Source organism: Symsagittifera roscoffensis, chromosome 1 (genome assembly GCF_963678635.1).
Source record: "Symsagittifera roscoffensis chromosome 1, txSymRosc1.1, whole genome shotgun sequence".
NCBI classification, from domain to species: Eukaryota; Metazoa; Xenacoelomorpha; order Acoela; family Convolutidae; genus Symsagittifera; species Symsagittifera roscoffensis.
The window spans coordinates 24,457,308-24,480,760 of record NC_087062.1 but is presented as its reverse complement, the minus strand read 5'-3'; the positions used below and the strand labels follow the sequence as shown (position 1 = coordinate 24,480,760).

Below are 23,453 nucleotides of genomic sequence, written 5' to 3'. Positions count from 1 at the left end.
TAGTGTCTTTCAGGTTGTAAAGGCAGCAGAGGTACGGAATATGTATAAAAGTTTTGGTATAGCGAAGCATTTTTTCATGAGGAAGAACGCTTGATGTTTGGGAATGTCTTTGATGTTGGTGCAAAGGCGTTTGAACTCTTCATTTTTCTTCTCGAGTACCGTATCAATGCTTATCTCGCCTAATGCTGCACCTAGAAGCTAGAAGTGTCAAGTCTTCTACCGGGATCACCTCAACGCCCGGACAGATAGCGTTAAATTTCTCAAGAATTGAGACAGTGTTTTCTCCTTTCACCGTGAGTTCACATTTGGTGGTCTTGATCAGTCCAAGTTTTCTGGCCTCCTCAGTGAGTTCTTTCAAGTCTTGTAAGAAGATTTTCCAGTTATCAGCTGCCAATATGTCATCAAGGTAGCCACATTTGGATGTGGAGAAGCGAGGTTAGTGAGCAGATGATGAATAACAATGCAGAATCCAATGGATGCAATCGGATCAGCTTACTGAAAACCTTCAGTTGAAAGGATATCGTAGTCACCGTAGCAGAAAAAAGAAGATTGTTCGTAACAGCATTCTACGAAAGGATAGACTTCTGGGGCATGTAATTCAAATGCTTCCGCCAGGCAATCTCTTCTGACGGTATTGAATGCGTTTGCAGAACCGATTTTAAGGAAGACCATGTCGTTGAGCATGTTGTTGATGAAGGATCGAGCTGCATGGGCAGCCGCTTCTGCTCCAAAACGGACACCAGCTCCGAGTTGCATGAGTGCCATCATTGGTGCAAGTTTTATGGTGAAAACACCAGCAGCGAACTTGCCGGCAAGTCGTCTGAACATTTTGCCAACGGCAATTGGCCTTAAGCCGCCAGATGTTTTCTCCAGCGATATGAGATTTGTACCAAACAGTAGTGGTTGGACGCTTACTGGAATTTCATTGCTGAAAAGGATGTTGCATAGTTCGGTGATAGAATCAAGGAGTTTCTTGCGCGTTTCTCCAATATTGACTGAGATGCCATCTTTTGAAAGTTGTGCGCGGAGTGATGAAGTTCCTGCTCCAGATCCGTTCGGGGAAGAGTTGATCATGTCTTTCACGAGGTCACTGGTAACAGTGAGAGTATCAGCTTCATTGTCGATTGACGGAAAAGGTCGCCTGCGTTCGGGACAATCCGGATGTTTGTCCTGAAGAAGCTTGAGGTTGGTTTCATCAGGGGTAGCAAAAAAGTCAGCTGAGCTCGCGATACTGACAGCACCCTTAACATCTCCCATGTCAAGTTTTTCCGATATAAATTTCGCAATGTTTGATGTTGTAGAAGTGTTCTTCCTGGTACTGAATTTCTGTTCTTCCGACATAACTTGTGTCATGAGATCATTGATATCAAATTCCAAGAAAGCAGCCATTTGCTTGTTGACGAGGCTGGCTAGAGACTGCTTTTTGCGAGAATTGGATCTAGCTGGCGCTTTCAAGCAGTGATGAGCGAAGAGAAGTTCACGCAACCAGGAATTGATATTCGTTGGATTGCGAATGACATCTTTGATAAGGGTGGTGAGGGCTTGAGCAAAAGATGTCCTAGCTGCTTTGGGCACGTGCTTGAGGACTTTGCAGCGTGAGTTTTTGGGGAGGTCTAGCATACATGTGCCTTGCGGCTTGACAAGTTTTGGAATAGAAGCAGTTGCCGGGTGGCCAGAAGAGGGACATCTGGTTTTAATAGGTCCATGTCCGCAAAGAGGTTGTTGGCAAGAAGTGAGATATTCTTGCCACAGCTTGGGTAAGGCTGCTTACTATTGGTTACTCGTCCAACCAAGCAATCTGGGCATTTGAAGTCTTTATATGGTTCACAGCCTCTGAAGTCAGATCGAGGCAGATGATGTGCAACCGGCGATCACAGACATCGCAGCATATTCATTGAATTTCATCGCCTCGAGGTTGCTGGAAACCACTGGAGGAGCATCTTCTTTCTGACCTCCAGGCCGTCCTGGAAGAGCATCTCCGGTGAGGGCTGGGGTAACGGGTCAGGTCAGGATGTTTTCAGAATTTTGATGCACCGAACAGTTTTGTATGCTGTGTTGAACAGTATTGATCACAAAGCAAATTTATTTAGTTCAAAATAGTTAAATATAAAAAAAAATTTTTAATTGAAATACGAACGTTTTTGCTATGACTAGCATCATCAGTTATGTACAAGTAAAAGTCAAGTTATTGCAGTTGAGAAGATTTTAACAATCACAATGATTAGTTTTAAAGCTTATAAATATCTAAGAGTTTTATATAATTAAAAAAAAAAATCGGAGATGTTCAGTTCTCTCTCATATTTGATTTCCCGATTTTCTCACCTTTTTTTTCGAAATTATTCCTAGGGCCATTTCATATACTTTACTCATTTTGTATGTTTAAATTCGAAATTAATCAAATTTCGAATCAAGCTGACATGCATAATATCAGAATAATATTTCAGTGTGAGTTCTCGGCTCCTGTACTCATCGCGCGTGCTTAGTTGATGGTTGCGTTTACTTTTTTGGAGGGACTCGAATGTTTTTGATTTTTCAACATCACTGCTTTTGTCATTAAATCGTCATTGAAACCTCTTAAATTGTCCACAGCTTTCTACTACATGCTGTCCTACTGGCGAATTGTTCTTAGCTCGGACCTACTGAGCTCGGGTGAGATTGTTCCTTGTTTTTGATTTTTATAATTCGATTTTAAAATTTAAATTAATTTATTTGTCTTTAATTTTTTTTATTTGCTGATTTATAAAATTCCCACTAACCGCTTATCATGGGTTAGTTCAGTCCCCTAAAATCCAGTCAAAATCCTTTTTTTAACCTTTATGCTGCATCAAGATGAGGAAAAACAACAAAGAGTGTGCAAGCAAAGATTGCTCAAAACCTTCAGGACTGATAAATTGGATTAGATTTGATTGTTGTTCTAGTTGGAATCATATCAGTTGTGTAAACTTGTCTCTTAGCGACTCTAAGAAAACCCAAAGGTGTCAGTGCCCTTTATGCGTTGATGTAAAATCTGTTAATAAAGCAACAATAGGTAATGATTTAGCGCAAGACAATTATGTGAATACAGCCATCTCAAATGTCCGAGTACTCAAGAGAGTACCAAAAGACTCGCGAAATCCCTCGGCGGAAAGTCTGTCGGACAAAATAAATGAAATCGTCTACAATGTAGAAGATGTAACCTAATGGCTAATTAATTTTTTTAACGTCGTTCTTATTTGTTTTTGGAGCAACCTAAAAGAATTGAACGCAAACAGACCACGAGCATGAGCTCTTTGATAAATAAAAAAACTCGAGCAAACGGCGTGTCACTTCCAAAACCCCATCCTCAAGTTTCAAGCCCGCCTCTGAGTGGCCTCGAGCAGAGAATAAAGCTAATAAGTAGTAGGCTCGATGAAGGAAATGTAAAGAGAGGAATAAGGCTTGCTTTTCCGGATGACAAAATTGCTCCTTTTTCAACTGATAACTATCAAAAGTTGTTGTCTAAGCACCCTCAGCGAGCCAAATTTGCAGCTCCAAAACCAAAAAATTTCGTCAGTTTTTTCGTAACCGATTTCGACCTTACAGAGAGATAATGGCCTTTACGAACGGATCAGCAGCAGGTCCTGATAAAACAGTTCCTCAAATTCTTAAAGATCTTGTTAGTAAGTCTAATGGCAGTGAAGGACTTTTTTTTTTTTAAATCGCTTACTATGCTGATAAACCTCATTGGAGATGGCAAAATACCCGAACCCCTAAGACCTTTCTTTTTTGGCGCAAAGCTTATCGCCCTCATATAGATAGACGAAGGGTTGAGACCGATTGCCATAGGCAACACGCTGAGACGTATCGCGTCTAAATGCGCTGGAAGCAAGGCCCTCTCCGAGCGACAAAGTTTTTCGGAAAGGTACAAGCAGGATGCTGTACAAACGAGGAGCAGAAGTAGCTGCACACTCGTTTCGAAACATAATTGAACGCGACAACAATCCAAAATGCACTGTTCTTTTAAAACTAGATTTTAAGAATGCTTTTAACTCTCTTAATAGAGAAACAATGCTGAATCATGTTTATTCAAATCGCCCCGAATTGTATAATTACACCCATTGCGCATATAGTAAACCGAGTCACCTTTTTTACGGAAGCTCTGTCATAAGGTCAGAAGACGGAACTCAGTAAGATGATCCTGTAGCCCCACCCGTTTTTGCTGAAACAATTCACACACTATTCAAACAGTTGGTGTCGAATTTTAACATCTGGTTTTTAGATGATGGAAATTTAGCCGACGACTATAAGGTAGTTTTCCGGGACCTTAAAAACATTCTGAAATCGGAACAAACTTACGGCCTGAGCCTGAACACTGAGAAGTACGAACTTTGTTTTTTGGGACCGGTTACGAGTACACAGTATAATTCAATTTTAAGACAATTTCGAAAAATATGCCCCAAAACAAACATAAAAACAAAAGAAGAACTCCTCATTTTAGGATCTCCAATCGGCGAAATTTCCCGAAAAAAACTGCCCGACGAAAAAAATAAGGAGCTTGAAAAAATCTCGGATGTCATTGACAAACTAGACGCCCATTACGGTTTTTACCTCCTGAAAAATTGCTACAAAACTACTATATTTTTTGCGTACGAGCCCTTGTTTTTTGAAAATTGATTTTATGGAACGCTACGACAAATTACTAAGAAATTCGGTATGCACGGTCACTAACGTGAAAATGGATGATAAACAGTTTTTACAAGAAGTTTTCCGGGCAGCCAATCGTGGCTTGGGCGTTTCTTCCGCTCAACTAGTTTTACCCGCTTTCTTAGCCTCAGCAGTAGGAGCAAAAGATTCCTTGAGCAAAATCTTTGGTTTGGAGCATGTGGATGGAACCTATGATGATGCGCTTAAACAGTGGTTTGAACTTGGAAAAAATGAAATGGCTCCGGAAAATGAAATCCAAAAAAGTTTGACCGAGCCGATTTTGACAGCGAAATTGCAGACTTGATTTTGCGACTCGAACCAACGGACGTAAAAAGGTTCAACGTGTTCCAAGATAGATTTCGCGCCTAATGGTTGAACTTTATCCCGTACAAAAATTTAAGGTTGACTGTCGAACCAACAACTCAGAATTGCAATTGTACTTCGATTAGGCTCAAAAATATGCGAACGGCATAAATGCGTGTGCGGAAAAGACGTTACCCAGGATGGTTGGCATGGTCTTTCTTGCCTCAAAAGCGCAGGGAGATTCTCTAGGCATTCAAACCTGAATGCCCTTATAAAGCAGAGTTTATCTTCTACTCACACTCCGTCTGTTTTAGAACCACGACACCTCTACAGGTTCGACCAGAAGCAACCAGACGGTTTGACGCTCGTTCCATGGGCTGTCGGTAGGCAGCTCTTGTGGGAGGTAACGATAGTAGACTGCTTAGCTCCTTGTAGGATTAATGCCGGGTCTGATTGTAACCCTGGTACGGCTGCCGCTGAAGTGGAAGAGCAAAAAAAAATGACAAGTATAAAGATCTTGTAGATGATGGATATCTTTTTCAACCGCTAGCTTTTGAGATTCAGGGCGCGACCGGCCCCATCACAGATCCAGAGCAGGCAGCTTTTTAAAACAGAGAATCTCCCTGGCAAACAGATTGCGAACGCCGCTTGCGTACTCGGAACAATAAATGACAAAATAAATTTCGACGAAATTTTTTATTTGTAACACTTGTATATTATAAAAAAAACTAAAATGTTAATTCAAACGTTTTCGCTTATTTTGTGCATCATCAGGAATAAAAATTTTTACAATATTTACAAAACAACCAAAGATCTGAAACATGAGAAACATGTCTGAAAGGCTCTAAAACTTTTTCATCAATCAAATCTAAACAACTGTAATTACAAAATATAACTACGTAATCATGAATAACATTTTCCTGTAAATTTCTGAGATTTTTTAGTTTTTTGTTCTATCATGGTTATAAAAATTCGGTTTGGGAATATTTTTGATTCTGACATGTCAGTTTTTTAACTATTAGCCATGTTATATATAGACTATAATTTTAGTGTTAATTCTTGGCTCCTGAATTCATCGCGTGTGTTGATCTTCGGCCTCTCCCTCCAAATATGCAAAGCCTCTAGTGGCAGTAGCTTATGGGTGTTAGCTGTTTGGTCTATAATCTCTGACTTCAGCTCAGCAGTACCGCCTACCTCCTTATTACATTCTAACAAGTGTTGCCCTACTGGGGAGTCCCCTTTGCGGTGTTCATCGACCCTCGTGGCTAAATGTCGGACTGTCTGGTCGACATGCCGACATAGGTGGAATTTGCACTAGAGGCTTTGCACCTCCAAATATGCAAAGCCTCTAGTGTCAGTAGCTTATGAGTGTTAGCTGTTTGGTCTATAATCTCTGGATTCAGCTCAGTAGTACCGCCTTACTGGGGAGTCCCCTTTGCGGTGTTCATCGACCCTCGTGGCTAAATGTCGGACTGTCTGGTCGACATGCCGACATAGGTGGAATTTGCACTAGAGGCTTTGCACCTCCAAATATGCAAAGCCTCTAGTGTCAGTAGCTTATGAGTGTTAGCTGTTTGGTCTATAATCTCTGACTTCAGCTCAGCAGTACCGCCTTACTGGGGAGTCCCCTTTGCGGTGTTCATCGACCCTCGTGGCTAAATGTCGGACTGTCTGGTCGACATGCCGACATAGGTGGAATTACATTCACTACATGTAAGCTTGTACACCACTTTGGATCTCAGTTCACGAGCAAAGGAAGCTTTGAGGGATGACAAACATGTTTTCAATTTTCTTGTTGTAAAAATTATTTGTGCCCCGGATATTAGCCGAACCTTTGCAGCTAACAGTTGAGATGGATTGCCTCGATATTGCATTGTAAGAAGGGGTGGCGAGTCTTTCAACCATTTATCATTTCTCGGTTCTGATGCCTTCACCTCTGAATTTTTCTTTCCCTCAATAATCTTGTTAAGAGTTTCAAACACTACCCTGACAGACCAATTTTTCAGATATTGATTTTCAATCCCTTGCATCCGATTTTTTTCCAATGCCTGGTCAAAACTTTCCCATGTTGAGGTACTTCTGAAAACCTTATGAACCGTCCCCTCAATAACGTTTCTTTTGTACTGCAAAGTTTCCTAGCCTCTGAAATTCAGAATGGTGCCGGTATCAGTGCGTTTTTGGTACCAACCACATGTGACCTTTTTTGCTGAATCCACGTTGACATTTAAGTCCAAAAAGGCCAAATTACCGTTACTATCAAGTTCGTCTATGTTGAACTGCAAGTTTGGATGAAACTGATTGGCAGCCTCGAGAACTACCCCAGGATCGCCCTTGACCGTTCTAACTGTGTCGTCCACATATCTTGGAAAAACTTTTACACCATTCACAGTCCGATCTGCTTCCTGTTGTTTTTTGCAAGTCATGCAATACCATACTGTTTCAGCAATGTCTGCGTATTCGGATTCCGATATGTTACCACACCCTAAGTGGTACCAATTCAAACAAATTTCGCATTCTACCCCTTTTGTCTGATATGTCACCTGTTTCTGACATCTAGGGCACACTTCCTTGTTACCCTCACTCAGCACAGTCAATTTTGGTACTTCTTCTTTAATGCAGGTTCGTATTCTTTGAGCCACAAATTGGCCAATATTACTGCAAGGGAGGCGCCCATTGCTATACCGTCTTTTTGTACATACCACAAACCATTGCATTTACACTGTAGCTTACTCACTGCCAAATTCAGTAGTTTTTTCATAGTCTTGCGAAATGTTTCCGGAGGGTTGACTTGCTCATATAATCTCCTCAGGGCTATTTCAAGCGCTTCCTTGAGCGGGACATTAGCGTACAAACTCTTTACATCAAGGGAGATTATACTCTCGTCAGAGTCCAACTCAGTTTTCTCCAAGTTCTCCTTGGCCATTTGAGTGTTCGTTTCTATGTTTGCCCCCTCAATTTCATCAAAGTACTTTGCCAATGTTTTATTTAGTTGGTCATATGAGCTACCAGGTAAAGAAAGGACGGGACGAAGTGGTGTGCCTTGTTTGTGTACTTTTGCTAATCCATACAGCCTAGATGGCTGCACTCCCGTTGATCTCAACCTTGTATACAGTGCTTCGCTAATCTCGTCCTTCTTTTTCATGGCGAGTAATTCTTTGCTTATGTCTTTTTCAATTTTCTTAATCACGCTGTCTGTCAGATTTACGCTGTCTGTCAGATTGTCAGAGGGGGTCTGTTTCACATTCTTAGCATATGTCTTTGCAGCTGCTTCAATCTCAAACAATTTTTCTCCGGGTATTCTATTTAACTTCAGTTCAGACAAAAAACTATCAATGTCAGCAAGGACATGAATTTCATTGATTTTGTCTCGTACCTGATGTTTTGGTACAAAACTTAAGACTTCCCGCACCCAAAGTGGCGAAATCACTTCATATAAAATTCTAACTGACCTTTCATCCAAATTTTTTAATGGTCGATCCGGTCTTAACGAAAGTTTTTCAAGCTTTCTCTTGTGTCGGCTTATCAGGTTATTGACACTACACCTTGCTTGCCGGTTCAGATAGAATATTACCGAAGGCCACCACTTATCATCTATACCCCTTCTCACTACCCCTTTTGCTTTTACTAGGTTACCCGATGCCTTGGCCCTATCCGCATTTGCCTGGCTTATCTCAGATCTCAAGAGTCTCAGTTGGAAGCTGTGCACCGCTTGATCCGAAAAAACATCATTTTCAGGCACGCGAAACCGTAAAAAATCTGGTATAATGTCGTTATCGAGACATTTTCTCAGAAATTTAACTCTCAGGAAACTGCTATTAAATTTATTAAAATGTTTTAGATAATCTAATACAAGTTTCCAAGTGAGTTTTCTTTTTAGGACCAATCTAAGGAGTGGTGGTGAAAGCAAAATTGCGGTCATCTGTTCTTTGCGATGGTTTCCTAGTCGTCCCTGCAATGGTTTCCTGGTCTGGGCCCGTATCCTTGAGAAAATGCCCGGCAGGTGGTCTCGATGGGACAGCACCTCCCGTAGTGACTTCAACTCCCATTCACTTGACTGTTGCAGTTGAAGATATTCTCTGAGGACCGCACGATTCTGTCTCTTTCTTCTTGAGATAAGGCTACCAGTTGTTTTTATAGCGATTATCTCTGTCTTCCGCAGATCCTCAAAAGTATCTGGTGTGCCCGTTCTCCTGCAGTAGACAATGCCACTAATTTTTCTTCGCTTCGATTGTAAATACGCCAGTAATTACAATCGAATATATTATATTTTCTCGTGTCGAATTGCGTTTTCTTTTTGAAGAAACGTAACCCGTATCGATTTTAATTGAAAAGCACTTAAACACTTGTCATCTTCTTTTATCATTATCACTTCCATATCCAAAAAATTCCAAGGATTTTGACTGGAATACGTGATGAAGGGACTCCTGACTGTAACCTCGGTTACTATGATGCTCTTGACCTTCTGATTAAAGAATAAAAGAAGAGAGTTAAGAGTTAACCCAATTTTTTTTTCGGCTATGTTGAGTCAGGCTATGTTGCATTTTTTTTCGGCTATGTTGTTGTGATAAACTTATTAAATAGTGTCTTTTAAGATTGAATGAAATGAGGGCAGCCGTGGTGGCCCTATAATGATTATCCTTGGCGCGAAATCTCTCTTCAGAGCACTTAATTCTCAAGAATATCGAAAGTTTGACTCACCTCTAACTGGACCAGAGTTGGCTGATTCTTTGAAGACTGTCTCATCTCGTATTCGATTAATCATATACTGCCAAAGGCTGAAACCTCAAACATCTATCGAGGTTCAAAAAACGCTGGACTCCCTGTGGTAGACGTGGTAAAGGATATTGCTTCACGAAAAGGTGACATCAGTGAAAAGTTACAGCAGCTATACAAACGATTGCATCAACCCTCAGCATTAGAATTAAAAACTTTCTACGTTGTCCTGCGTTACGATGGATACGAAAAAAAATCTGCAAGAAGAAAACACGACTTTCTGCACGTCGAAGGAGAAACTTCAAGCTAAAGAAACTTGCCGATCAAGAATTGTTTCCTATTCCTGAAAATTTTCGTATTTATTTGAACCCGGGACAAGCGCGAAAAGTCCGAAAGAAATTGAAGCAATCGAAGCAAAAACCGACCAACTTACGACGAATATTCAAAACTCAAAGACTCAAATCTGTAATAATAGTTTGTTGAAAAAACTCTAGTGACCACTCTTTTCAGTGAGTTAAGGATTTTGTAATACAATTCTAAAAAGGATTTTCTTGCAGTAATAATATTTTGTGGCTTAAACTCTGGTGACCGCTTTTGTCAGCGAGTTACAGATTTTGAGTTACAGGATATCTAACGAGTTTGTGGTAAAAAAAATCTAGTGACCGCTCTTGTCAGAGAGTTACGGATTTTTCCAAAGTAAGTGTTTAGCCATGTCTCATAAAACAAGTCTAAAATCTGCAACAGATGCAGCAAAAGAGGGCCAAAAGTTCTGTAAAACCCGTAAGTTTGAAAATCTGCCGATGAGGTTAATTTTCACTGCTTCAGTTGTGAAGTCAATTTTCATTTGACAAAAGGCTGTACGGCACTAAATGATGCAGCGCTCCTAGGCGTAAAAGAGCCGGGAATGAATGCACTTCTTCTGTGCAATGACTGTGTGGCGCGAAAACAGCGAGATCGGATCATAGAATCAGCTGCAAAAATTCAACAACCCAAAGATGATAAACAACTGAAATCTCTTCAAACAGAGGTAACAGAAAATAAAAAAGCAAAATCCGAGTTAAAAGAATCCTTCGTAAAGCAACCAATTCCAAAACAAACTCATATAGGAGCAGAACATTCAACGCCAAAGAAAACCGTGAAAGCCGAAACCCCCGAAGGCATGTGAGTAAGAGGTGTGCCTGAAAGCACTAGAAAACTTGCCCGTGAGCGAAATGAGCATGAAATGAAAGAGGTATCCGATTTGATGACGTTTTTATCAATCGAATGTGAGATCACTGAAATAAAACGTATCGGACCCTATCTCTTGATAGGGTCCGATACGTTTTATTTCAGTGATCTCACATTCGATTGATAAAAACGTCATTAAATCGGATATCTCTTTCATTCATGCTCATTTCATTGAAGAGTAAGGACAATAATTTTCAGAGTTGCAAATAAATTCCACGGACGACTGATTCTCCTGTCCATCAGCAATCTTAAGGAGTACGACAAATTAGTATTTGTAAGTAAAGAACTCAACGCTGAAGAAGCAAAACAAGAATGTCTGATACTTAGGAAACGCCGAGAAATGATTAAAGCTGGAATATTACGGAAGGAACTCAAAATTCGCGACCTGAAATTGTATAAGAAAGACGGAAAGACGAGGAATCGTCGTCATGACTTGCCGCAAACCTTCTTGAAAACAGTACCCACCTACTTTTGTACAATGTAAGGAGTCTTGTAGACTTTGTTAAGCGCATGGACTTTTCAAATGTCATAACAAATTGCAATCACTACAAAATTATCTGCTTGACGGAAACCTGGTTAGTACCAGAAGTATCCGATAATGCTCTCTTTCTCAATAATTTCGTCATACATCGAAATGATCGTAATACGGTTAATGGCCAAACAAAGCATGGTGGGGTGCTTATTGCAGTACACAATAGTATTCAACACCGGCGATTAATTTTTGTCACAAAATTCACTGATACAGTACTTGTTCAGCTTGAATTTAATGACTGCAGATGTCTCTTATGCTGTATCTACAGTGCCCCTAAAAACAGTCCATACAGGCATTCGCCCAGTCTTCTACTGCAGCTTATTGAATGCTTAGACGAACTGAGTAGTAATCACATCACCAACCTTACAATGCTTGTGGGGAACATCAATTTTGATAACATAAACTGGCATCATATGGAGTCCTCAAATTTGGACCAAGCACTGGTACTAGAGGATTTGTTTGAACACAATTATCAGCAATTGGTCACAGGTGCTAAAAAGCATATTGATGTCATTCTAGTCAACAATACAGATTCAATACTAAACGTAAGTGTAGACAATTACGTTAAAAAACCATTTAAATCCGATCATCAGCCATTCCAGCTCAAACTAAGTTTAAATGATTGGTTCAAAGTGACGAAAACCTTGCCTGAAAAAGAAGATTTTAGCATATTTTCGTTCGAAAAAGCGAATTGGAATGAAATCAGATTAAACATCGTGCAAAATCCTTTCTTGCCTTACTGCTTCAGCAATGTCGATGTTGTAGTTGATTTATTGTATGATTGGCTACATGAGATATTGGAAAAACATATACCCAAAAAGACAAAACACCAAATGAGTTTACCTCCTTGGGTCAGCAATGAAACATCAAATGCAATAAAAAGGAGGAATACAATGAGAAAATGGATGAATTAGAAACCGTCCCCGAATAACTACCTAAAGCTGGCAACACTTGAAACAAGAATAAGTGACTTTTTGAACGAAGATCAAAAAGAATTTGAACACTCAGTTTTCGAAAATGGAACATTTTCACAAATACAAAAGTATTTTAAGAGCATTCAAAAATCATCTCAACTTCCCTCAGAAATGTACTTAAATGATCAGATCGCTGTCACCGATTAAGAAAAAGTCCAACTCTTTAATGAGTTCTTTCGATCAGTCTTTACTAATTCGGATTATCAAAGAACCTCCGATAACTCCAAATCTTTAAAAGTAGAAAAACTCCACTTTACAAGAGAGAAAGAGCAAACTACACTTGGGAACTTGTGTATTGGGAAAGCAAAAGGTCCTGACGGTCTAGGAAATCTACCTCTTAAAAGTTTAGCTAAATACTTGGCTCCTTCACTGACACTCGTCTTCAACATAATTGGTAATAAACATGTCTACCCTTCCTTATGGAAATTGACTATCCTTATATCAATATTTAACGACGGAGACAAACAAGACATTTCAAATTATTGTCTCATTGCGCTCTTGGCGTGCCTCTCAAAAGTTCTTGAAACTATACTTTTCGAAAAACTATACGTAGCCATTGGACTTAATGTCTGCAAAGAACGAAATGGATTCACCAAATGTAAATCCACAAAGACTCAAATGATCTTATATCTCAGTGAAATATTTGACCACTTCGAATCTCCAACACTGACTGCTGTATACCTCGACTTCAAAAAGGCGTTCGACAAGGTCAATCATGAAAAAGTAAAAGAAAAATTGCATAAAAAATGGCATCACTGGAGGAGCTTTGGAGCTGCTTGAAAGCTACCTGAAAGGTCAAAAACACTGAGCAAAATTTGGAAACTCGACCTCTTCAGAACTCGAAGTCAAAAGTGGAGTTCCGCAAGGCTCAGTACTGGGTCCTCTGTTCTTCATAATCTTTATAAATGATCTCCCAGACTGTACCATGTCAAGTTGTTTCGGATACGCGGATGATTATATAGTTATTGCTACCAACACGATCACTCTACAAATTTACGCGACCAGAATATGGAAATGGTTGGGCCCTTGCTGATAATTAAACATCAGCAAATGTAAAACGCTAATTTTAAAAGGAAGCGGATGTGTTTCAATGAATGGAAAGACACTTGAACAAACACAGAAGGAAAAAGATTTGGGATTAATTGTATCGAACGACTTGACATGGACTGCAAACGCCGAAAGATGATGTGAGAAAGCAACCAAAGTATTTTTTACTAAAAAACGAAACATCGCTAATGGTGCAAGTTGGATTGCAAAAAAGAATATTTACCGGAGCTACATTGTCCCAATCATTTGATACGGTGTAATTATTTGGAAACCAAATAAATCAGAATTGAGAATGATGGAAAACCTTCAGGAAAATGCTTCGAAGTGGATAGATTAGACTATAGATTAGACCAATAGATTAGACAATAAAGATAGATTAAAACGGTTTTCGATTCTTCCACTTCTCTTGTATCACGAAATGCCCGTTCTTTTGCATTTTTCGACATAGTGAAAGGCAGGTAAAATATTGAGTTGGAATCTTTTGTTCAAGTACAATACAAATCAGAACAAAACACGAGAGCACAGAAATTGAAGTTCTATAAAACACGAATTCTGTTGAAGAAGAAACAAGAAATTGACTTTTGGACAAGAGGTCCATTCTTAGCAAACACAGTTGCACAAAAGATAGGGATTAATCTTGACGAATTGGAAAATCCAAAAATAAAATCGCAAAAGTTTACAAAAACTATTTTGTCAATAAATATAATCTCGAAGATATATGCTCCTGGAGACTTGACATGTAATTGTCAGACCTTCAGAAATCAAGACAAACTCATATGAACTTTGGAAAACTGGAACTCGGGAATATCTCCCCTGGGTGCTACCCTAAATTCTGTTTGATTATAATTATTATACTAGCCATACAGGATGGATCAAGCTGAATACTGATGATTAAAACATAACCTCGCCAAACCGGAATTAACGTCTCCGGGTTTTAACTGTAACTGTTTTCTAGACCATAATTTAGGGTTATTCATACAAATTACACGAGTGGGTGAATTTTTGATGGTAGCCTGAAAACGGTAAGTTTCCCTTGTTTGATGTCCCTGAACCACAAATTGATTTTCTAGGAGCGTAACGACGTTTATATGATCGGTTCTTAATGTCCTGGCTTTGAACCAATGGCTTTAGGCATTAATTTTCCCCTCCTCGTGACACGGTTTAAGCGAATTTTACAACGTAGTAGTAGTAGTAGTAGTAGTAGGGTAGGATTTAGGATTTCTCCATGGGTTTTGAACCCTCGTTTATAAGTTCGTAATTTTTCCCGGTGGGTTGCAGTTTCCACACCAGCAAAGAATTCTCAACATACACAAGTTGTTTTCTGCAAAATTTCTGTTGAAGAATTTCCAATACGTATTTGTTAGAGATATTTTCAGGCTTTCATAATCTTGATTTTCGAAGTCCACAATTTGGCTAAAATAGTTGTATAGCGTATTAGAACGTACATAAAAATTTTCATTTGACTTTTTCAGTCTTGCTGCTTGAACAGCAATCTCACTACGTGTTGCTTGTCTCGTTCGTGATTCGTTTTTATGAATAATTGTATTCAAATCAACGTCTTACAGACGCGAGCGGCTTTTTAATTGTGCGACTCTGTCCACTAGGATTCTAAGACAAGATGCATCTTGAAGTGGAACTTTCTGTTTTTTACAAACTATTTTGGGATGCAAAATGTGTTTCACGAGTTCTCTAAACTAGGAAAATTGTTTTGCTAGAAAAAGAACTGTTTCCTCGTTGACCCTCAGGAAATAGAATGTTTATTGCGAAACGTGAAGTACGGAAATAATAGGAGAAAGGCTGCCTAAAGAAAGAGAAAGACACTAATTTTTGAATACACGATGGATCATGCTAGTTTTCTCTAAAACTGAAAAGTTCGATATCATTGTTGCGACTATCGAAATGTGTAACATTCGTCTACTGCAGTCACACATGAGGCTTAAGAAAAATAGGCCCTATAACTATTGGCTCAGGAGTCAGGGACACTATCTCTTGTGTTTTTCCGCCTCAAATCAGTCGGAGCCAATTCGGTTCGCTTGTGACATGAGACTACGACCCGTTACAGCTTAAAGGCTACTACTAAAATATCCCCCCACTCTAGAATTAGAAACGTCCCCATACTTAGGTCTCTAGATACCCAAAATACATGAACGCCGTTAAAAACCGGGTCGGAACAATCCGTTAAGTTGCTTTTTTATTAGACAGTGGAACTTTGATCCATTTCAGATGGATCAACCTAAAACTCGCCTTACCTCAACATAACAATCATAAAACACACTCTAGAAATTTAAATTAAGGACTCACATGTTGATGCGCTCAAGCACAGGAAGTAATTAAATGGGTGAGCAACTCTAGAATTAACTAAAATAACTAGATAAGTTCAATGTTTATCAGTTTGAATGGTGAGGGTAAGTTTGAACTCAAGAACGAAGTTTTATGTGGACCATTGGGACACTCAAGCTGTCCACCTTTCCGTCGAAGGTTCACTCTGGTCCAGTTCGAATGATTACTCTCTCGGGAATACTCTGTCTTCTATTTCAGATAGGACAGCTCTACTCTTGTTCACTATGATGGAAATTGCGAATAGCAATTTCCCACTCGTTTTTATCTGACAACTTTCCCGCAATTGTTCTAAAATTGCTCTCTTTTCTTTTTCTGATTTTCAGTTCTCGCGAGAAAATCGTGCATGACATGTTCCATTCGAAATTTTAAAAATTTAAATTTCACTCCAAAATCAAGTGTTTTCTGCTCTTCTCAAGGTCAAACTTCCAAATATGACCGACTGGCACATACTCCCCGGACTCGAGATCGATGTCCTCATCGCGCGCTGTCTTCTGCCAGTGAGTCCCAGAAAAACCGAGTGTTGCTCAAGATACAGTGCCGGTGGTCATTTACAGAAGTTTGCAGCAGATTTAAGATTATCTACACCCCAAAATTCACGACCATTTAAAATTTTCACACTATTGCTAAACAGCAACCAAAATCTGCATTTACCTGCACCTTTGAATTTTCGCTTTTCAAGCCAATCATTTTAAAAATCTCTTTTGTCCTATTCAATCAGGAAATTGTCATGCAGCATTTCGATTTATATAATAGATATAGTATATTAGTAACAATATTTGCTTTGTTAAAATTTCTTTTTCGTGAATCCAAGTTTCACTCGGATTCACACTCAAGCCCCCTTTCCCTCTCAAGACTCAAGATCCATCCGATTTGCCCATTCATCTCGTACTCTTCGCCTTGGAGGTACTGCATCCTGAAGTGCTAGATGCGGCAAACTGTCTCAACAGTTCCTCTTCATCATCGGAACTAATCACAATCTCCTCCCAAGCCTTCAGCTGTTCATAGGATTGCATCCATTCTCTCTGCTCCTGCAATCTCTTTGCTTGGTTGGGTAGTGCCTTCACCCTAGCTTCTCGGTTCAAGCAAAAGGAGTTGTGCAGGCTCAAGCTCACGTTCTTCGCCAGGTCTTCCTCTAGTATCGACTCCCTCGCTTTGGTATTGTCTCTAGACATCTTACCCACTCTCTTCCATCCCGTCGTGATCGCATTACGATGGGTTAGCAGGGGTCTCTTGAAAGCTTCCGGCCCAATCTCGGCCTGGAACTGTCGATACTCCTTTTGATGTTTTCTCATGTGATCTTTCGTTGCCCTGTACAACCAAGACGTCAGTGTCGCCCGAAACCATGGAAAGTACCTCAAGCGACTCCATACGTGCTGACTTCCGTCGGTATGGCGAATACTTTGCACGCAGTCTCAAACAACTCGAGTCTCCTGCTGTAGTCTATCGCGTATATTGACTCAGCCGTTGGCGTCGTCGCCTCCCGATACTTCGTTATATTCTCTTCTATCCATCTCAGAGCTAACATCGTACTCACTACTAAGAGCGTCACCTTCTGCCGGTGATCCGGTAGTCCGATCGACCGAATCTCCTCCACATCCCACACCAGGCAAAGGTTCTTGTGATCTGGATACCACACCGTTTGTGCCAAACAGTGGCATGGGCATTCCCCATGAGAGATCTCAATGCTCCTGAGATTACGCTCCCCTGAGGCTTCCAAGAGAGGCTCAAGCTCCATCATTTTCTCGTGCATCGTGTCGTTGTCTTCCAGGTTTGGAGTACTTCCCACAGGTTTCCCGATCACGTTTTGTCTCTCGTGATCGCTTGTGTTTTCTCTTTCCAACTTCAGAAGATCTTCTCCCCAGATTTCGCTTAAGTCATCTCTCAATTCTTTTGGTACTGTTCCTTTGATTTTTCTCAACAACTTGTGCGAGTGATGCGACATCCGAGCCAACCTCACGCACTTGGGCACTGAGAAGGCCTTGTCCACCAGTATTCTCTGGCTGGACACTTCCACCATCGCCATGTGTAGCGGGTAGTGACTTCCGCACAAGTTGGCCATCATTGACCCTATCAGCGATTTCGCGTTCAATGGCAAGCCATAAGCTTCGCTCAGGGGAAATCCCATTTCCGCCTCAAGACCAACTTTCCAGCTCCGGATGTGTTTTTGAGTCACCTGCAACACCCCGGGCCATGATTCTACGCTCAACGCCGTCACTAAATGATGTTCAGACTCCAGTCTCTCCAGTGCCTGCAGACCACACATTCTCGAGAAGAATCCGAGAGCTGTCGCTATATTCACCGTGGTTCTCGCGTAACATTCCGCTATTATTTGCACTTCACTTTTCTCCCTTTCTGTGATGTCTTCGAACCAAGTGACCAGGTCTTCTTTTTGAAACGACAGTATTCTGACGCATGACCGTCCATCGCAGATGTGCTCTCCGTTCCCACACGTCGAATCCAGACAGCTACCCGGCTCCAATTTCTTTGCTGACCCGGGGTCGCTCGTCCTTTCGCTTGGCTCTTGCATCTGGGGTGTGATTAGCTTATGTAGCACACTCAACTTCGCCAGATCTTCATCTTCCGTTGGTGCTAACCTCACTCGCTCGGTGGTTTCCTCGATTAGACTCGCATGGGGGTGTGGACACCAGGAGGGTCTTAGTAGCTTCCATATCACTCCCAAGTTCGTGGTTAACAAGCCATCTCCACCGCCCATGTTCACTTCAACTCTCTTGTTTGAGCGCGGTATGCTTATCACCTCTGGTGTTTTCTCAAGAATCAGGCCCAGGCTCGGCCCCTCTTTCTCCACCGCGTCTATCTCCATTATTCTTTCTGTCCAAAACTTCAGTAGCTCCGCTACCTCATGGTTTCTGTGGGCTCCTCCAGCTTCCGAGTCTAAGAAGGGATTGTAGGCTATTCCCATCACTCCAGACACATATTGGTATTCCCCCTTCTCACTGAGTCTCGAGTACTGTTCTGACGAGGCCAGGTTACGGTGAACATCATGTTCTTCCTCGAACTTCTTATTAGAGAACCTCCGTACCTCGTCCAGCTTTCGATGGTTCTCTAAGGATAGTCTGGAACCATCTTCTTTCTCTATTCCTGTACTCTGATATACGTTCAAGATGATCGTTGAGACTCTTCTCTCCATGGTTTTACTTCCACTTGCTCTCTGGTGGCATGCCAGGATGGTGCTATCAGACATCATTGACATTGTCCATCTCAAGAAACATGTGGCATCTTTTCTTCTAGCCAGGCTCAAGCCTGAATTGTCCCTGGCCACGTGTTGCATCAGTGCCTGATACACCTCTAGCTTCTTGCTTCCCAACTTCAGCCTGTCATACGAGGTCAATGTCTCCAACTCTATTCCCACCAGACTCCAGGTGAACATTAATTGTCCCGCAGTTCTAACGAAGGGATTCGCCATTAGTGGCGGTGCTGATGAGGATGTTCTCATCGCCTCTTCAAAATGATCCTTCAACAAACTCTGCCAGGACCTCTTCAGATGACCTGCCATCTCTATCTTATTAACCTCGGCTTTTTGCTGGGTGGCCCAATTGCGTCGCCTGCGAGCTATTCCACTGTCCAACTTCTTCAAGCAGTCCTCCATTTCCTTCAATGTTTCGAGGGCCACCCACCACGTCCGGGAAGTGTTCCTCGTCTTGTTCCTCTCCAATGGATCACTCGTCACTTGTTTGCCCATGTCCTGATGTGCCTTCGAGATCCATTCTTTGCCGATCTCCACTTCCCCTACCTGTCCGTTCGTTGAACCTCTCTTCACGTTTACCTTCTGAGGCTTGAAGTCTTCTTCTGACGTCGAACTGGTGGAAACCTCTATTTCCTTTTCTACTTCAAGTGGTTTCCTGAGCTCCGAGCTATTCTTGTATGCCGCCGTCTTGCATCGGGCCAAAACGATGGGCGCCGTCTCTCTCAAGTTTCCTTCCGAAACAGCATCCACTGAAGGACTACCCCATCCTTCCACTTCTCTCTTCCTCTTGCGAGTCTTCACATCTCTGCTCGAGGGTGTTGTGGCTATCATCATTGATTCGACCTCTCCATCCACTCCTTCCAACTCTTGCCCCCCCCTGCTCGAGCCTTAAGGATATTAGTACTTTTAATCATATTACTAGTCCCAACCTTATCCCTTTTTATATCATCAACCATTTTATCCACAGTTTTTTGTTTCAGAGTAGAGCTGTCCTCACATTTCTCTTTTCTAGTCTTCGATCGTGCGTTCCTCAGCTCCACTAGCTTGTTCAGCAGCTCTTTTCTTGCTTTCTCATCCAGGCCCGTTCCTATCAGGAGCGGTTCCCCGAATCTCACTACTGCGTCCCACAGTTCCTTCTTGAACTTGTCCAGCGTCGTCTCGCTGCCCACTTCTCGATTGAATTCCTCCAGGAACTCCTGCCAAGCGTCATCCTCGAGAGATCCCAAGAATATGTCCCTGTTCCCTTCGAACGTGTTCTTCCCCCTTTCCTCCGAGCTCAAGAGTAACATCCCCATATTGAAGGTCTCACCTGCCAATGGCAACTCTAGGTTCTTCCGCGGGGACGGGTTCAGAGGTGGTGTGGCAGTATCTGCCCAATTCTCTTCGCTCAAGTCTTTCAACAGCTCTTGAGTGGTGAGTTCCTCCCCTGATGGCCCTGGTTCAGGTGTATTCCCCACCTCCATGTCTTCTCCAGCTTCACTGAGAGTTTCATCCATACTCTCTTCCTCTGATTCATTTCTTCTTCTCTCGAGAATTCTTTTGAATCGATCCTCAACGGGTCCACTCCTCTTGTCTCCAGGCGTGTCTACAGACAGTGGTGACGGTGTCGTAGGATCCAGCTTTTTATATTCCGTCAGGGCTACATGCAGTTGACCTGCTGCATCTAGTTCTGTTCCCTCTTGTGTCACTTCTACTTGTTCCAAGCCATAGGGCGCCTTATATTTTCTCGTGGCAAATTTCATGTCGTCCACCAGTGCGACGTGTCCCTCCATCACGATCATCCTGCCATCATCCCATATGGGTAGCATATTCTCAAGTCCTTCCTTTTCAAGAGTCCTCAAGACTTTCCGCACCTCATATCCAGGGGGCTGCGAACCTCTACTCTTTTTCGCTTGCGTCGTCCACGAGTTTACCTTCATCTCGCTGGTGTGGAAGTAGACTGCCGCCGTGTAGCCGATGAACAGGGGATCCCAGCCATCCGTGAAATGCCTCTGCGTTTCCTCCGTCATCATCTTCGCCATTATGGAGGGAACCACCAAGGGACTATTCATTCCCAAGGTCATCCTCCTGACTGTCGGGAACTCAGGCATGGTGGCTGGTAGGATTTCTTTCTCCATTATGGCCTCCAGCTCCCTCTTGACTAGGGCAAAGCACTCCTTCCAGGCGGGGATTCTCAAGACTTCTCGTCCGTTGGCCGTCAATGGGTTTAGGTTCCAAAACTTTGGATACGTTTCAATGGGGCCCTCTCGCTTGCCTCCCATTCTACATTGCATTTGTCCCCTGAAGTTGCACACCATCATCTCGGCATCTTTCACTTTTCCGAAGAGTACCGTGTTGCTCATACGCGCCCTGAGCACCTCCTGCTGACACCAATTCAGCGCTGTACCATCCAGTACGCTGATGAGACTCAAGTGCGTCACCGAGTGACGATACGTTATCACCAGGGGATCTGGAAACGCGTACGTCACTGCTGGACCATAGATGCAGGTCACCACCTCCTCTAGACCCCGGATTATCCCCATTGGGTCCGACCTCATTGCCAGGCACAGGTCCGTCAACAGAGGCATCCCTCTGTTCGCCTTCTCCCATTCTTCTCTCGAGGTTGGGTTCTCATCTTCACCCGTCATGTATCGATTCTGCATCATGAGGTATTGCACCAGCAGTGTCTTCAACCCTGCGGCACACTTGTAGGAGCTGGTTTCAGTGCTCGTGTGGACTCTCCCCATAGACAGAGGTTCTCCATATTCCATTAACCGATGAAACGACACCAATTCCCCATGGGTCAAGAGTATTAGTGCCAGATACCCATCAACTCGAAGTGTCTCCACTCCTCGACTAAACATGTATGCTGGGCCCATGTTGAACAAGTATCTGGGGTAAACCAAATACAGAGCCAAGAGCAGGCTGATGGACATGCCCAGTATCTCCTGTACGAAGGCTCCGAAGATAGTCGCCGTGGTGCCGAACACTCCTGCCAAGAATTCTCTCTCCCAGCAAGGACTCAAGAACTTGAGAATCTCGTAATCTCTCCTAGTCTTCAATTCGCCGTTGGCGTGCTCTCTCCAAAATCCTCCAATCGTCACTTCATTGGCGGCCGAGACAAATCTAACCACCGTCATGTCTCTCGTTTCCGCTAGCTCCAGTTGCTTCTCTAGAAAACTCCAGATTTGTTTCACGAGTAGTGGTGCTTCCTCCCTCGTTTTATTCGTGACGTTCTCCAGCCTTGGTGTCAGGAATGGCCACCAGCCATTCTCTTGAGTCAAGCGATATTTCATCGATTCTAACTGTTTCTCCGTCTCGACCACATTTCTTCTCTCGTTGTTGGGACCTCTAGTCCTGCTGGTGGAATTTGCGACTTTCACATCCATACTCCGGAACCACAGGCTGGCCGTCAACTGGTTTATCGCCGGGTGGTCGTCCCCGATGACTGGGCTGAACTTGAGTTGTCTAGCAAAGTTCGATATCTCTAGCAAGAGTACCTCATCCAATACAATCAGGACGTCGGCCAGTCCGTAAAAGCCCCTCAGTGCATGAGATATGTCAGCCCATGCCGCCGGCAATTCTGATTTGTAAAGCCTCAAGTTCAATGGCTCCAGCTCTCGATTGGGGGCTGCCATCAGAATCCGCCATTCACTCCCTTCTGCTATCAGGATCAAGACCGCGTACACGAATTGTAGGGCGGGTGGCATACTTGCGTATCCCGGGGATGTGGTAAACACCACCTTCGTATTGGACCCAAATCTCGAGGCTACGTTCTCTTGTACCTCATTCATCGCCGCAAATAACGCCTGAATAGCCTCCCATATCTTCTTTGATGTCGGAATTTCATCCCCCTTTAGTTGCTCAAGAAGTCCCATCGCGTGCAGGTGATCATTCATCCCTGCAAACAATAGCAGTTCAGGTTCACAGGGCATCTCCGACTTTATTGCTACCACTAGAGTCAACATCTGATTCAATTCGGCTCCTGGCAAGGAGTATACCAGAGTCTCCGGCCAGAACAACTTGGGAGACGTTCCTTCGAAGTCCGATCCCGCCACAATGACTACTCTTGCCGCAGCTGGATCTGTTCTATCGTAAACTGCCAGAGTTTTGGCCAGTTGGGTGCCACCACAGGGCTTCCCGTACCTGGGATCTTCCGCCAATTTCGAGCCTTCGTAAGCGGCGTCTGGCAATCCCGTTCCTCCCGGATTGAGTAGCTTGTCTACCACCTTCAACTGTGCCGGGGTTGCCAACCTGATTCTGGCGATGCTGGTTCGGTGCTTGGGAGGTTCTGCTATAAGTCCCGGACTCCCCAGCAGCTTGAGAGGTCTGTAATTAATGGGTCCCATGATCGTTTTTGTGGGAATTCCCGTCAGGTCTGTGGTCTCCATCAACTTCGCCCTCGAGAAGTGCGCCTCATGAGCCTTCAACCAGTCTATGCAATGATGTCTATTCAAATCCTCGTGCGACA

General features: G+C 42.7%; 2 protein-coding genes across 3 annotated transcripts in view; one reads left to right on the top strand and one right to left on the bottom strand.

The window, feature by feature from the left end:
• The window catches only part of LOC134841707 (uncharacterized), a 343,993-nt gene that overhangs the window by 141,081 nt on the left and 179,459 nt on the right, over positions 1-23,453 (bottom strand). The gene's annotated exons all lie outside the window — the stretch shown is intronic.
• LOC134841795 (DNA replication complex GINS protein SLD5-like) overlaps positions 9,524-23,453 on the top strand; it is a 493,875-nt gene continuing 479,945 nt past the window's right edge. The window contains exon 1 of the mRNA XM_063857832.1: positions 9,524-9,546. The gene's annotated coding sequence lies outside the window, so the exon portion shown is untranslated. The remainder of the gene's footprint in view (positions 9,547-23,453) is intronic.